The sequence below is a fragment of the Nycticebus coucang genome, chromosome 9 (assembly GCF_027406575.1).
Source record: "Nycticebus coucang isolate mNycCou1 chromosome 9, mNycCou1.pri, whole genome shotgun sequence".
Taxonomy (NCBI): Eukaryota; Metazoa; Chordata; class Mammalia; order Primates; family Lorisidae; genus Nycticebus; species Nycticebus coucang.
Window position 1 is genome coordinate 17,139,548 of NC_069788.1, and position 14,131 is coordinate 17,153,678.

The window sequence follows — 14,131 nt, forward strand, 5'->3', positions numbered from 1 at the left end:
CATCATCTTTAATCATCAGAGAAATGCAAATCAAAACTACTTTGAGATATCATCTAACTCCAGTAAGATTAGACCATATCACAAAATCCCAAGATCAGAGATGTTGGCATGGATGTGAAGAAAAGGGAATACTTCTACGCTGTTGGTGGGAATGCAATTTAATACATTCCTTTTGGGAAGATGTTTGGAGAACACTTAGAGATCTAAAAATAGATCTGCCATTCAATCCTATAATTCCCCTACTAGGTATATACCCAGAAGACCAAAAATCACATCATAAAAAAGATATCTGTACCAGAATGTTTATTGAAGCCCAATTCATAATTGCTAAGTCATGGAAAAAGCTCAAGTGCCCATCGATCCACGAATGGATTAATAAATTGTGGTATATGTACACCATGGAATATTATGCAACCTTAAAGAAAGATGGAGACTTTACCTCTTTCATGTTTACATGGATGGAGCTGGAACATATTCTTCTTAGTAAAGTATCTCAAGAATGGAAGAAAAAGTACCCAATGTACTCAGCCCTACTATGAAACTAATTTAGGGCTTTCACATGAAAGCTATAACCCAGTTATAACCTAAGAATATCGGGAAGGGGGAGAGGGATGCGAGGGAGGGGGGAAGATGGGCGGAGGGAGGGTGATTGGTGGGATTACACCTATGGTGCATCTTACAAGGATACATGTGAAACTTAGTAAATGTAGAATATAAATGTCTTAACACAATAACTAAGAAAATGCCAGGAAGGCTATGTTAACCAGTGTGGTGAAAATGTGTCAAACGGTCTATGAAACCAGGGTATGGTGCCCCATGATCGCATTAATGTACACAGCTATGATTTAATAATAAAAAACAAACAAACCAAAAATAAAAAAATAAAATTGGCTTACCTCATGCAGGATGTCTGTGGCCGATTTTGATGAGGTGAGCTCATTTTAACTTACATGTCTCCACGCCACCTTCCACATAGGAATCATAGTACTAGAGATAATCACAGATGGAAATAAGGTAAGGGAATATATTCTTACACTATAAAGAGCAAGATTTGACAAAATGACACCACAGTGTATTTATACTCAGAAGTTCTGGATACCCAGTCTCAGATCTTCCAATAGCCACATACTGAACCAGCAGTCAGCAGTCTCTTGAGTTCATACCATGTATATATTCAACCCTCTCTCCATCTCTCCATCTCGCTCTCTTTGTCTCTGTCTCTCCCTCTTTCTCTTCTATTTTTATTTATTTATTTATTTGAGAAAATCTTGCTTTGTTGTCTAGCATAGAATGCCATGGCCTCAGCCAGGCTCAGAGCAATCTCAAACTCCTGGGCTCAAGTGATCCTCCTGCCTCAGCCTCCTGAGTAGCTGAGACTACAGGCACCACCAGGAGGTCTGGCTAATTTTTCTCTTTTTAGTAAAAATGGAGACTTGCTCTTGCACAGGCTGGTTTAAACTCCTGACCTCAAATGGTCCTCCTGTCTTGGCCTCCGAGACAGCTAGGAACACAGGTGTGAGCCACCATGCTCTTTCTATTGCCAGAAAGAGCCAGCCAATCCTCTCTTTCTGTTACTGCTTTATTCAAGTATACCTTTTAATTACATATTTTATTTTATTTAACATTTTTCCTCCATCTGAGAGGAATCAGCAAGGGTCTGTGAGGTATTCTCTCTAAATAATCATCATGAACAGTAGTTGTAAACACAATCATTTTCACTTGGCAAATAGCATCTATATACCTTGCAACTTTAATATTTGTACTTAAAAGTTTGAGGCCTCAGGAGATGTCATAAAGATGGCTGACCAGGGGTACCCAGGATTCGACTTTCCCCAGAAAGGAAAAACAAACAATTAATTGATAATTACACATCAGATGAGTTAGAAAGAACAATGGTTTTCAGCAGGGATGCAAAGGGACCTTCTGAAGTAGAGAAAGAGAGGAAAGCGAAGAAGGTGGGCTGGCGGGATTGGCTTGGAGTCTGAGGATATGTTCCAGTGCATGGAAAGGGTAAATGAAAGATCCCAGTGGCCCACATTTCCACCACAGACTCCTGCATTCCACTCCTTAGATTTCACATGCTCTGGGCCTAGTATAGGGAACCACCAGGACTCCACTGGCCTCCTTGCTCTAGAGACGGAGTTCATATTGGTTTCTCCTCACTCCCTGAGACCCAACCAGCTTCACCATGGGGCACACAAACAAAACCAACATCAAATTACAGGCCAATATCTCTGACGACATAAATGAAGCATTCTTAATAAAATATTAGCAAACTAAACCCAGCAACACATCAAAAAAGGTAATATCCCATAATCAAGTGATTTATTCGAGGGATGCAAGAATGGTTCAGCACAGGCAAATCAATAAAAATGACACATTATACCAATAAAATGAAGGACAAAAACTGTATGATCATCTCAATAGGTGTAGAAATATGCTTTGATAAAATTCAGCATCCTTTCATGATTAACACTGAAAAAATGGGAATAGAAGGAACACATCTCAATACAATTAAGGGGTTGTCATCTCATATATGACAACCCACAATTAACATCATACCGAATGCGAAAAGATGAAATACTTTCCTATAAAAACTAGAACTTCTGTCACTTTTATTCCACATACAACTAAAAGTCCTAGCCAGAGTAATTAGCTCAAGAAGTAAAGGCACCCAAATTGAAAAAGAAATCAAATTGTTTTTCTTTACAGTCAATATTATCTTACATACAGACAAAACTAAACATGCCATCAAAGGCTCTTAGAACTGATGAATGGGTTTAGTAAAGTTTCAGGACACAAAATAAACATGCACAAATCAGGTCCATTTCCATACACCAATAACAAACAAGCAAAAAGGGAATCCCATTTATAATAGCTACAAAAATTAAAATATCTAGTAAAAAATGTAAACAAGAAAGTCAAAAATAACTACAATAAAAACTACAAAACACTGATCAAAGAAACAAAAGAAGATGCAAACAACTGGAAAGGCATTTTGTTAAAATGACTATACTACCCAAAGAAATCTATAGTTTCAATGCAATCCTTAAGTGCAATGACATTCTCTACAGAATTAGAGAAAAAGCAATCCTAAAATTTGCATGGCACTATAAAAGATACCAAATAGCCAAAATGATACAAAGTAAAAAGAACAAAGCTGGAGGTATCGCACTACCTGATTTTAAAATATACTACAGAGCTGTAATAAGTAACTAATGCAGCATGGTACTAGGGTCCAAATGACACACAGTCCAGGGGGATAGAATAAATACACACATCTTCAGAAAAGAGATTTTTTACAAAAGTACCAAGAACATATCTTCGAGAAAGGACACTCTCTTCAATGAGTGATTCTGGGAAAACTGGATATCCATGTGTAGGAGACTAAAATTAGACCCCTATCTCATAAATTGTGGTCTATGTACACCATGGAATATTCTGCAGCCTTAAAGAAAGATGGAGATTTTACCTTTTTCATGTTTACATGGGTGGAGCTGGAACATATTCTTCTTAGTAAAGTATCTCAAGAATGGAAGAAAAAGTATTCAATTTAGTCAGCCCTACTATGAAACTAATTTATAGCTTTCATATGAAAGCTTTCATATGAAAGCTATAACCTAGTTATAACCTAAGAATATGGGGAAGGGGGAGAGGGAGGGGAGGGAGGGGGAGAGGATGGGTGGAAGGAGGGTGATTGATGGGATTACACCTGCGGTGCATCTTACAAGGGTACATGTGAAACTTAGTAAATGTAGAATGTAAATGTCTTAACACAGTAACTAAGAAAATGCCAGGAAGGCTATGTTAACCAGTGTGATGAAAAATTGTCAAATGGTATATAAAACCAGTGTATGGTGAAAAAAATTTAAAAAATTAAAAAAAATAAATAAAATTATGGGTGACCACTGGGGGGGAGGGGAATAGATAAATGGGATTATATTAAACTGCACTGCTTCTGCACAGCAAAGGAAACACTCAATGGGATGAAAAGCAACCTATAGAATGCGAGAAAGTATTTGTAAACTATTTATCCAACAAGGGACTAACATCAGAATATGTAAGGAACCTGAACAACTTAACGGAAAATACATACAGACATACATGCGTACGTTCAATCAAAAAGTGAGCCAAAAATGCAAACAGAAACTTCTTTAAAAAATACATCCACATGGCCAAAAAGTGTATGGAAATCTCCAGATCACTAATCATGAGGAAAGGCAAGTCAAAACCCCAATGAGATATCATCTCACCCTAGTTAGAACGGCTGCTGTGGAGAAATGGGAACTCTTATACGTTGTTGCTGGAAATATAATTCAGCACAGCCATTATGGAAAATAGTCTTCAGGTTTTCAAAAGCTAGAAGTACTGTAAGATTCAGCAACTCCACTCGATATATTTGTTTAAAGGAATTTTAAACAATATTTTTCACAGTAGCCAAGGTGTGGAATCAACTTAAATGTCCATCTAAAGATGAATAAGTAAAGAAAATGTTGTATCTATAGACAATAGGATACCAGATAGCCAGATGAAAGAATTAAATCCTGTTATTTGCAGCAACATAGATGAACTAGGGGGACATTAAGTTGTGCGAAATCAGTCAGGCACAAAATGGTGAGTATGAAGTATTCTCACTTATATGTCAAAGCTAAAATTTGTTTTGAGTTCGTGGATGTAGAGAATAGAGTCAGTAAGTAACAGAGAAAGATAAGAGTAGCAGAGAAAGAAGGATAGAGAGATGTTGGTTAAAGATACAAAATTGCAAATAGATAGTAGGAATGACTTTGGGGTTCTGCAGAGCTGCAGGTAAACATGGTCACCCACAATTTATCATATATTTTAAAAAAGCTATAAAAGAGGGTTTAGAACATTCACTGTAAAAAAGAATAGATAAATGAATCACGTGATAGATGTGTTAATCACTCCAATTTGATCATGACATGTATTCATGTTTCAAAATAGTACTTTTATCCCATACCTATGCACAAATGTAAAATGTCAACTAAAAATAAAAGAAAAAAGACATTTTACCTCCTACTGTTTGGGGAACAGACATGAATTATTTTCATGTATGTTCATTCCTGTCACATCTCTAAATATGATGATTACACATTCAAACAAATATGGAAAATAAATTCATATTTCACCTTACTAAATGTAATAGCAAAATAAACCCAAGGAAAAGCAAAGGAAGTAATAAAGGGAAAGATGAATAAATCTAAAGTTGGTTTATGCTGTATATGAGAACACATAATAAACACTAGATCTGTTTCTTCAAAAAGAGTAAAATTAAAATCTGATATATAATCAAGAACAAAAGATTATATAGTCTATGGTTCCCTTTCTATTAATTTATTTTAAAGGCAAAACTATGGAGACAATATATTAGTCGTTTCTATAACTGGGTGTGGGAAGAGGAGGGATCAACTGTAAATGGTCGTGAGGAGACTTTGTGAAGCAATGGTTGCACAAATCTATCAATATAGTAAAAATTACCAAAATGTGTATTTATAATGGATACATTTTATGTTTCATTGCAACCTCAACAGAAATGCAAAAAAATCTTTGAAGTCTGAAGTACGTACCTCTAATAAATTTAAGATCATTTTGAAGTTTCAAGGCCTCTTTGAAATATTAAAACTATTAAATTAAAAAATCTACATTTTGGCCAGGCTTGGTGGTTCATGCCTGTAATCCTAGCACACTGAAGGCCAAGGAAGGAGGATTCCTTGAGCTCAGGAGTTTGAGAACAACTTGAACAAGATCCCACTTCTACCAAAAATAGAAAAAATTAGCTGAGTGTCATGGTGGGCACCTGTAGTCCTAGCTACTCAGGAGGCTGAGGTGGGAGGATCGCTTGAGAGTTTGAGATTGCTGTGAGCTAGGCTGATGCCATGGCATTCTAGCCTGGGCAACAGAGTGAGACTAGGTCTCGAAAAAAAAAAAAATCTACATTTAGTTATTTAAATCAAGATTAGAAATTTTTCCTTTGTTTTGCACAGGGCCAATAGAAAATATTTTAGACTTTAGTATCTCTATGGTCTCTGCCACAACTATTGAAACAAAACAGCTGTAGACTCTAAGTAAATGAAGGGCCAATGTTGCCCCACAGAGATGACAAACTCTGTCTTAAATCATTAGTGTTGCCGAGAGATAATAATTGTAAAAGAAATTCAAATTTAAAAGAAACCTCTTGCCATTGTATATCATACCATTCATATATAGTTTTAGACAACTATCTGTAATCACAGATATTGAGAGCATTCTTGTCTCTGAATTGTGTATACAATAAGGGTGCATATATATATATTTTTTAATTTATTTATTTTTATTGTTAAATCATAGCTGTGTACATTAGTGCAATCAAGGGGTACACAACTTTAATCAGCCCAAGAACATATCCTCCTGTATCTAAACATTACACATCAAAGCCAAATAACACCAGAAAACTGACAGCAGACATACTTGCAAAAAAGAGAAGTTTATCTGCTTTTTGTTTTCTAAAGTCTGAGTTGATGTAGGATCCCCTAAGGTATTTTTTATCACTTTGGAATTGATTATTTTATTTTTATTATTAAATCATAGCTGTGTACATTAGTGCAATCAAGGGGTACAATGTGCTGGTTTCATAGACAATCTGAAATATTCTCATCAAACTGTTCAACGTAGCCTTAATGGTGTTTTCTTAGTTATTGTACGTAGACATTTGTATTCTGCCTTTAGTAAGTTTCCCCTGTACCCATTCTAAGATGCATGGTAGATGTGGCCCCACCCTTTACCCTCCCTCTACCAAAACCTCCCCTCTCCCTTCCCCTTCCTTGGCCCTTTCCCCATAGTCTTGTGCAATAGTTGGGTTGTAGCCTTCACGTGAAAGCTATAATTTAGCTTCATAGTAGAGCTGAGTACATTGGATACTTTTTCTTCCATTCCTGAGATACTTTGCTAAGAAGAATATGTTCCAGCTCCATCCATGTAAACATGAAAGAGGTAAAGTCTCCATCTTTCTTTAAGGCTGCATAATATTCCATGGTATACATGTACCACAATTTGCTAGTCCATTCGTGGGTCGATGGACACTTGGGCTTCTTCCATAACTTAGCAATTATGAATTGGGCTGCAATAAACATTCTGGTACAGATATCTTTGTTATATTGTGACTTTTGGTCTTCTGGGTATAAACCTAGTAAAGGAATTATAGGATCGAATGGCAGGTCTATTTTTAGGTCTCTAAGTATTCTCCAAACATCCTTCCAAAAGGAACGTATTAGCGTGCATTCCCACCAGCAGTGTAGAAGTGTGCCCTTTTCTCCACATCCACGCCAACATTTCTGGTTTTGGGATTTTGTTATGTGGGCTACTCTTACTGGGGTTAGGTGGTATCTCAAAGTAGTTTTGATTTTCATTTCTCTGATGATTAAGGATGATGAGCTTTTTTTCACGTGTTTGTAGATTGTGTGTCTGTCTTCTTTAGAGAAGTTTCTCTTCAAGTCCCTTGCCCGCCCTGAGATGGGGTCACGTGTTCTTTTCTTGCTAATACATTTGGGTTCTCTGTGGATTCTGGTTATTAGACCTTTATTGGAGGTATAACCTGCAAATATTTTCTCCCATTCTGAGGGCTGTCTGCTTGTTTTACTTACAATGTTCTTGGCTGTGCAGAAGCTTTTAAGTGAAAACTTTGTTTAAATTTAAGTGGTTTATTGTTCTAAGTTAGAATTTGTTTCTTTTCCATAATAGTGAGAAATTATGCCATTAAAATATTTATATTTAGAGCTAACAGTTGCATACTCACAAAACAAAGCATCATCAATAATTTTCACTTTGATGCTTTTTATGATAATACACTGTAATCAGATTCAGCAGGAAATCCAAAACAGCTCCAAGGCATTGATTTTCCAAACAGTTCTGTCAAGATTATTCAAGAAGAAATGAAGCAGTGGCTTGATGAGGCATACCATAGAATGATTTAAAAACATTTTGCTTATTGGGCAAAAGACACTAAGATGTAAATTGTTTCCTTCAACAATCTTGGCAACAGTACTCATGTCTTAACACAAATAATTGTCATTTCTTTACTGATTATGATCTTAATTTACCTTCCCTACATTTAAGCAAAGAAGTGATCATAGCATGTTATCGAAAAATTTCAAATTCATTGAATCTCATGTAAAACTTTTTCATGTTACTTTCTATCTATGTCAATTATTTCTTGTGTAGTAAGAAAATATTAAAATTTAATTTATTGAATTTTATTATAATTGTCAAGATTGTGGGTGCTTCTTTAATTGGCTCACTCTCTTTTCTGTTTTTAACATAAGAATCTGGCTACCAAATACCCTAATTATCATTAATGTTATTTGAAAACTCTCTGGTGAATTCAGTTAAACAATTTCCATCATGTAGTACTTAAATTTGTGTGAAAGCATGCAAGTTATTTTTAAGATGGCCTTTGTTAATGGAGCTTAATTTTAATTGACCCCTCTGACTAAGAAATAAAGGGCAAACTTATTGGCTCTCTTTAGCTTAGCCATTATATTATTTAGGAAGAAAATCTAAATAAATAATCATTTTGTCAAAAATTCAGCGCTAAGGAATCTCCTTACAATTTTTCTTTATGATATAGAAAATTTAAAAACAATCACCTTACCCAAATTGAATGACTGATAAAATAAATTTGACCTCATTATGTGCCATTATATGTTACTACTGGAGAAGAAAATTCATTAGCACAAAAAGTGTTAAGGATACAATATTAAATGCAAGATTTTAAAAGAACATGTTCAGGTCCATCTTTTTGACACTGCAGCATTATTACAAGAAAAAAATTATGAGTTACTGAAATTCACATGGTGGGTACCTCATAGTGCCAAACTAAATGTTGGCTCTTGGGAATCTTAAAAGTGGGGAAAAGGGACTGAAGAACTCAAATCTTTGTTATCTCATCCTCCATATAAGTAAGATAAGGAATTGCAATTAAAATAGTTATAATATTTGCACATTTCCTACTACCTGCAAAGCGTTAGCATCAATGTGATTGTTATTCAACCACACAAAAAGTATTATTCTCTCTATTTTATAGATGAGAACTAGGTCTCAGAGATTATCAAACTTGGTAAAAGTGTCTCAGAAGTAAACTCAGAGCCTAGATTTAAACGTAGGCTGTCTGTTCTTCCTCCCATATTTCCATGCCACCATAATGGTGCACATGAAGGGCCTGGCTGATACTGTTAAGAGCTTCAAGAATGCCAAAAAGAGAGGCATTGTTACATGTCCTTAGAAGGGCATGCTCCCAAGTCATAGTCTGGTTTCTAATTGTGGTGATGAAGCATGGTTACATTGGCAAATCTGAAATCACCCATGATCACACAGCTGGGAAAATCACTGTGAACCTCCCAGGCAGATTAAACAAATGGGGAGTGATCAGCCCCAGAGCTGATGAGCAACTCAAAGATCTAGAAAAATGGATGAATAATCAGCTTCCATCTCACCAGTTGGTTTCATCTCACTGACAGCTTCAGCTGGCATCGTGGACCACACAGAAGCAAGAAGACACGCAGGAGGGAAAATCCTGGGATTCTTTTTCTAAGGAAGTAATACATACTGAAAATTAAATACCTCAATGGAAAAAAAAAAAAAAACCTAAACATAAGCCTCCACTTTTTCAGGGGTTCAAGGGTATCCTTGGAATTTCATTTCAGCACCTTTTCAGAGCGTGGTTAGCAACCCCATCCAGTAACTTCTGCTATCCCACAGTATTAAAGAAAATGGGATTTCTTTTGGCACAGATTAACTTATAAACTGAATTATCCAACATACACTCAAGAAAAGCACAAGACTGAAAGCTATTTCAAGCAAAGAAGCCTTAAATGGTGCCCATTGCTCTTAGTTATTCGTTTACTAAAATGTCTGTACCAATTTAATTCTTTAAATGTCTGAATAACAGCTACAGTATGCACTTTTAAAATCAATAAATGCTTTTACTTTAAAAAATATTTGAAAAGTGAAATGAGTGGATGAACTGAGAGTGATAAGATCCTGGAAGATAGCTGCACACCCCAAACGGGCAGATTAAAGGTTGCCGGAACCAGGCCAGGCAGAGCAGGTCTGGGATTAGTGGTCTGGGTCCCAGGATTAAGGAAAACAGGTGCATCAAGCAGAACCATGTGTATCATTTGTGGGGCCTGGAATAATATGAATATTTTGGATTTCTGTTCAAACCTCAGGTAAATGGTTCTGCTAAAAGAACACATAAAGATTTCTCTCTCTCTCTCTCTGCGTGTGTGTGTGTGTGTGTGTGTGTGTTTTCCCCTTGATTCTCTCTTTTCCAGTATATCATGATGGTTTTATTTTTTTATTTAATACTGTTTAAAAAAAATCAAAGTTTTCGCATGATTCCTATTGTGTGGCTCACTTCTAGAGGATCACCTCAAATGAGTCAAAAGGGAGGCAAGCAAACTACATGACCTAGGAAGAAGGAAAGATCTGTCCAAGGAAGGCCAGAGCTGCCCAGGGAGCATGCAGGAGCACAGTGAAACTTACAGAAAGGTAACATCCACCGGTAAAAAGGACGTTTGAACCTCTATGTAGGGCTCCCTTAGCAGCTAAACTGGAGATCAATGGGAATTTTGGTTCATGGGAAGGCAGCTTCTGCCTGGCTGCTCTCCAGACAAACTGTGAAGCTACCAGCTAGGGCAGGGTGAACTTCTACCATGTTTCTTCCCAAGACCATAAGGGGCATGCTTTTTTTTTAAATTTTTTTTAATTATTTATTTATTTATATATTTTTATTAAATCATAGCTGTGTACATTGATATGATCATGGGGCATCATCTGCCGCTGTTTAATCATCTGTGAAACGGGAGCAGCTATTGTGACTGATAAAATTGTTTTATAAATAAAATGACATTATATGGAAAGCCTTAGACAAATTCCTGGCATATATATATATACATATAAAAAGGTGAATTATATAATATGAATATGATAACATATTATATAATATATAACACAATATATATGTATAATATATAACACATATTTGTATATTGTATATATTTTATATATTTAATATTTTATATATTTATACAAATATATTTTTATATATTCATATTATATCATCATACAATATATTCATATTATATAATAATATATAATATATAAAATATATATTCATATTATATTATATAATATATATCACATTATTATAATATACAATTATTATATATTATATAATATATATTTATATATCATTATTATATATTATATAATGATATATATTTATATTAATTATATATAATATGAATGTATAAACTAGATATATTCCTATTATATTATATACATTATATTATATGTTATATATATAATATGAAGATTAATGTTGTAGTAACTACAAAGGCAAGTTTTCCTTGATTTATTGCTAAAACTCCTAGCCAAAATTTTGTTCAAATTAGTTCAGAAATGAAGTTAAGGTTTTACCTTTAATATAAGTTGTCAAATACTTAAATCATTATTTCTTCCAGGGTCATATGCATTTTATGTGCCATAGAACAGAATCAAACACAAATATATGATCGTTGCATGAAGAAGCAGCAGCATATTATTGCAACTAGGTGTTGTAAACATTGACAAAGCTTGTTTGAATTTTTTTTTTTTTATTAAATCATAACTGTATACAATGATATGATTATGGGGCATCATACACTCACTTCATAAACCATTTGACACATTTTTATCACAGTGTTTGAATTTTTTAAATGCAAATTCTGAGGCTCCACTAAGATCTTCAGAAGTTTCCAATGCATGTTAAAATTTAGGAAAATTCTTTAAATAACCTTATAAAAGCAATTATTTACCTTGCTTTTGATTAAGAACAGGGCCAATTAATTTATTTAATTTTGGACATACGTGAAAATCAGCACGTCTGAAAAGGTTGATTCATTTTATAAAGGTTATCTTCCTTTCAATAAACAGGTTTTAAAATGCACATTCAAATTATGAGCAAATAAAAGATGCAAACCTATTGTTACATTTATATATTTGTTTTAAGACGATAATGACTTGGGGTTCACACTGGTTTAATAACATTCTAAAAGAGATTATACCATGCAAATGACTTACAGTTTAGCTGAAAAGTATCATCTAACAATTTTTGTTCACCCAAAATGATTGAGCACCTCAATGGTGAATCTCAAAAAGATGCTTAGCTATAATTGGAAAGGAAATTTTAAATATTCCATCTTGACCATCTGACTGTCTTCCAGCTTTTCATTATTCAGTCCGAGTATTGTCATGAAAATGAATTCGTCAATGTAACAGAGATAAATGAGCCAATACTGAACAGACAGAACTGTCTTCCTGTTCTTAAGAGGAAGATTGTCTCATTGCCCTATTCTATCAGTGACAAAGATGTCTGGACTTTATGAGCATCTCTTTCCATTTAGCCTTTTTAAAATATTAATGACACAATCATTTAACCTCAATGTAGGTTCAGGAAAGTGCTTAGAAAGTACTTGCAAGGTTTCAGACTGAAGATAAAACTAATCAAATTATCTAAAAGATTAGGCTACTTCATATAGGCAAGAAAGTTCATGAAGAATATTATTAATGTTAACCTGAGAAAAGTAAGTTAACTAAAGCAATTTAGGGAGTCAAAATGTTCACATTTTACATACAAAATTACCTACCAGGAGATCATCTAGTAATGCAACGAAACATATGCCCTTTTGTATACATAACGCAGTTAGGAAATATCTTAGTTTAAAGTCTAAGTCTCTAACCTATTCAGATTCAGGCATGTGTGGGGATAACTGAGAATCAGTAGACTGAAACCTTACCGATTCTACTTTTGTAAAGAATGGACGAGTCCCATGGAAGAAAACTTACATGAAGGGAACTTGAATGCAGGTTCAACTAGCAAAGTTTTGGTTTTTAGGAGGTCTTTAATCCTCCATAGTCTTTAACATATTCACTCATGTTCAAAAAATACACATTCATCTGTGTAGTTCATAAACTTATGTTTATGCATATAGAAATAAATATATTTTTATTATAGACAAATAAGATACATAATGAGATAGTTTAAAAAGCTTTCTAAATAAAATTGGTAAACATTGAAGGGAAACCAACAATATTGTCTTAAACTGTTCCAGCTGCTAGAACAAAATACCACAGTTTAGCTTACGTTTAAAATACAGAAATTTATTTCTTACATTTCTGGAAGCTGTGGAGTCCCAGGTCAAGCCATTGGCAGATTCATTGCCTGATAAAGACTCACTGGTTCGTAGCTAGATATTTGTTCAGAAGGTGCAGGCTTTCCAATGTCTCCTTAATAACGACACTGTGAGAACTCTGTCTTTATGGCCTAAATACTCCTACTCCTAATACTATCATATGGGGGGGGGGGTTCTGCATATCAATTTTGGAAGACCCAAACATTTTGTTTATTACAAATATTTAGCAACTCATTTAACTGTGTGTAATGTACACATTTGGAAACCACAGAACTGCTTAGCAATTTGGCAGCCTGAAATTTCCAGATCGCTGAAACATTTCCAGTGGAGAATGGTAAGAAAATGTGGTGAAAATCTAAAAAAGAAAAAAAAATTAAAAATCAATGTTCTTTGTAAGAAGAAGATACTGGTAGTTGAAGTACTTGAGAGGATCTTTGTGGTAGCTGCCTGGGTTTACATGTCAGTACCTGCCAGAAATCTTTTTTAAAATGTTTAAAGAGACTGTTGTAGACTATATTCAGAATGAGCAAGTGGAATTGCTCATATAAGTAAATACATAATATAATATACTCATATTATATATATTTACTCATATAATATAAAAGTTATCAATAAGTAAATATATAATATAATATACTCATATTATATATATTTACTCATATAATATAAAAGTTATCAATAAGACGATCAATTGTGTGCACAGATAAGTTGTCCTTCAGAAACAATTTAAAAGAATATTATGCTATTTAACAAACTATTGGCTATGGCATGAATGAAAAGATCATTAGATTATTTCTGAGTAGACAACACTAACTGTACTAATTTAATGATAGTTGGCTAAAAAGAAATGCAGACAGAAAGAATCACTTGCATATCCTTGCTATTCTTAATCAGGCCTCCAACAC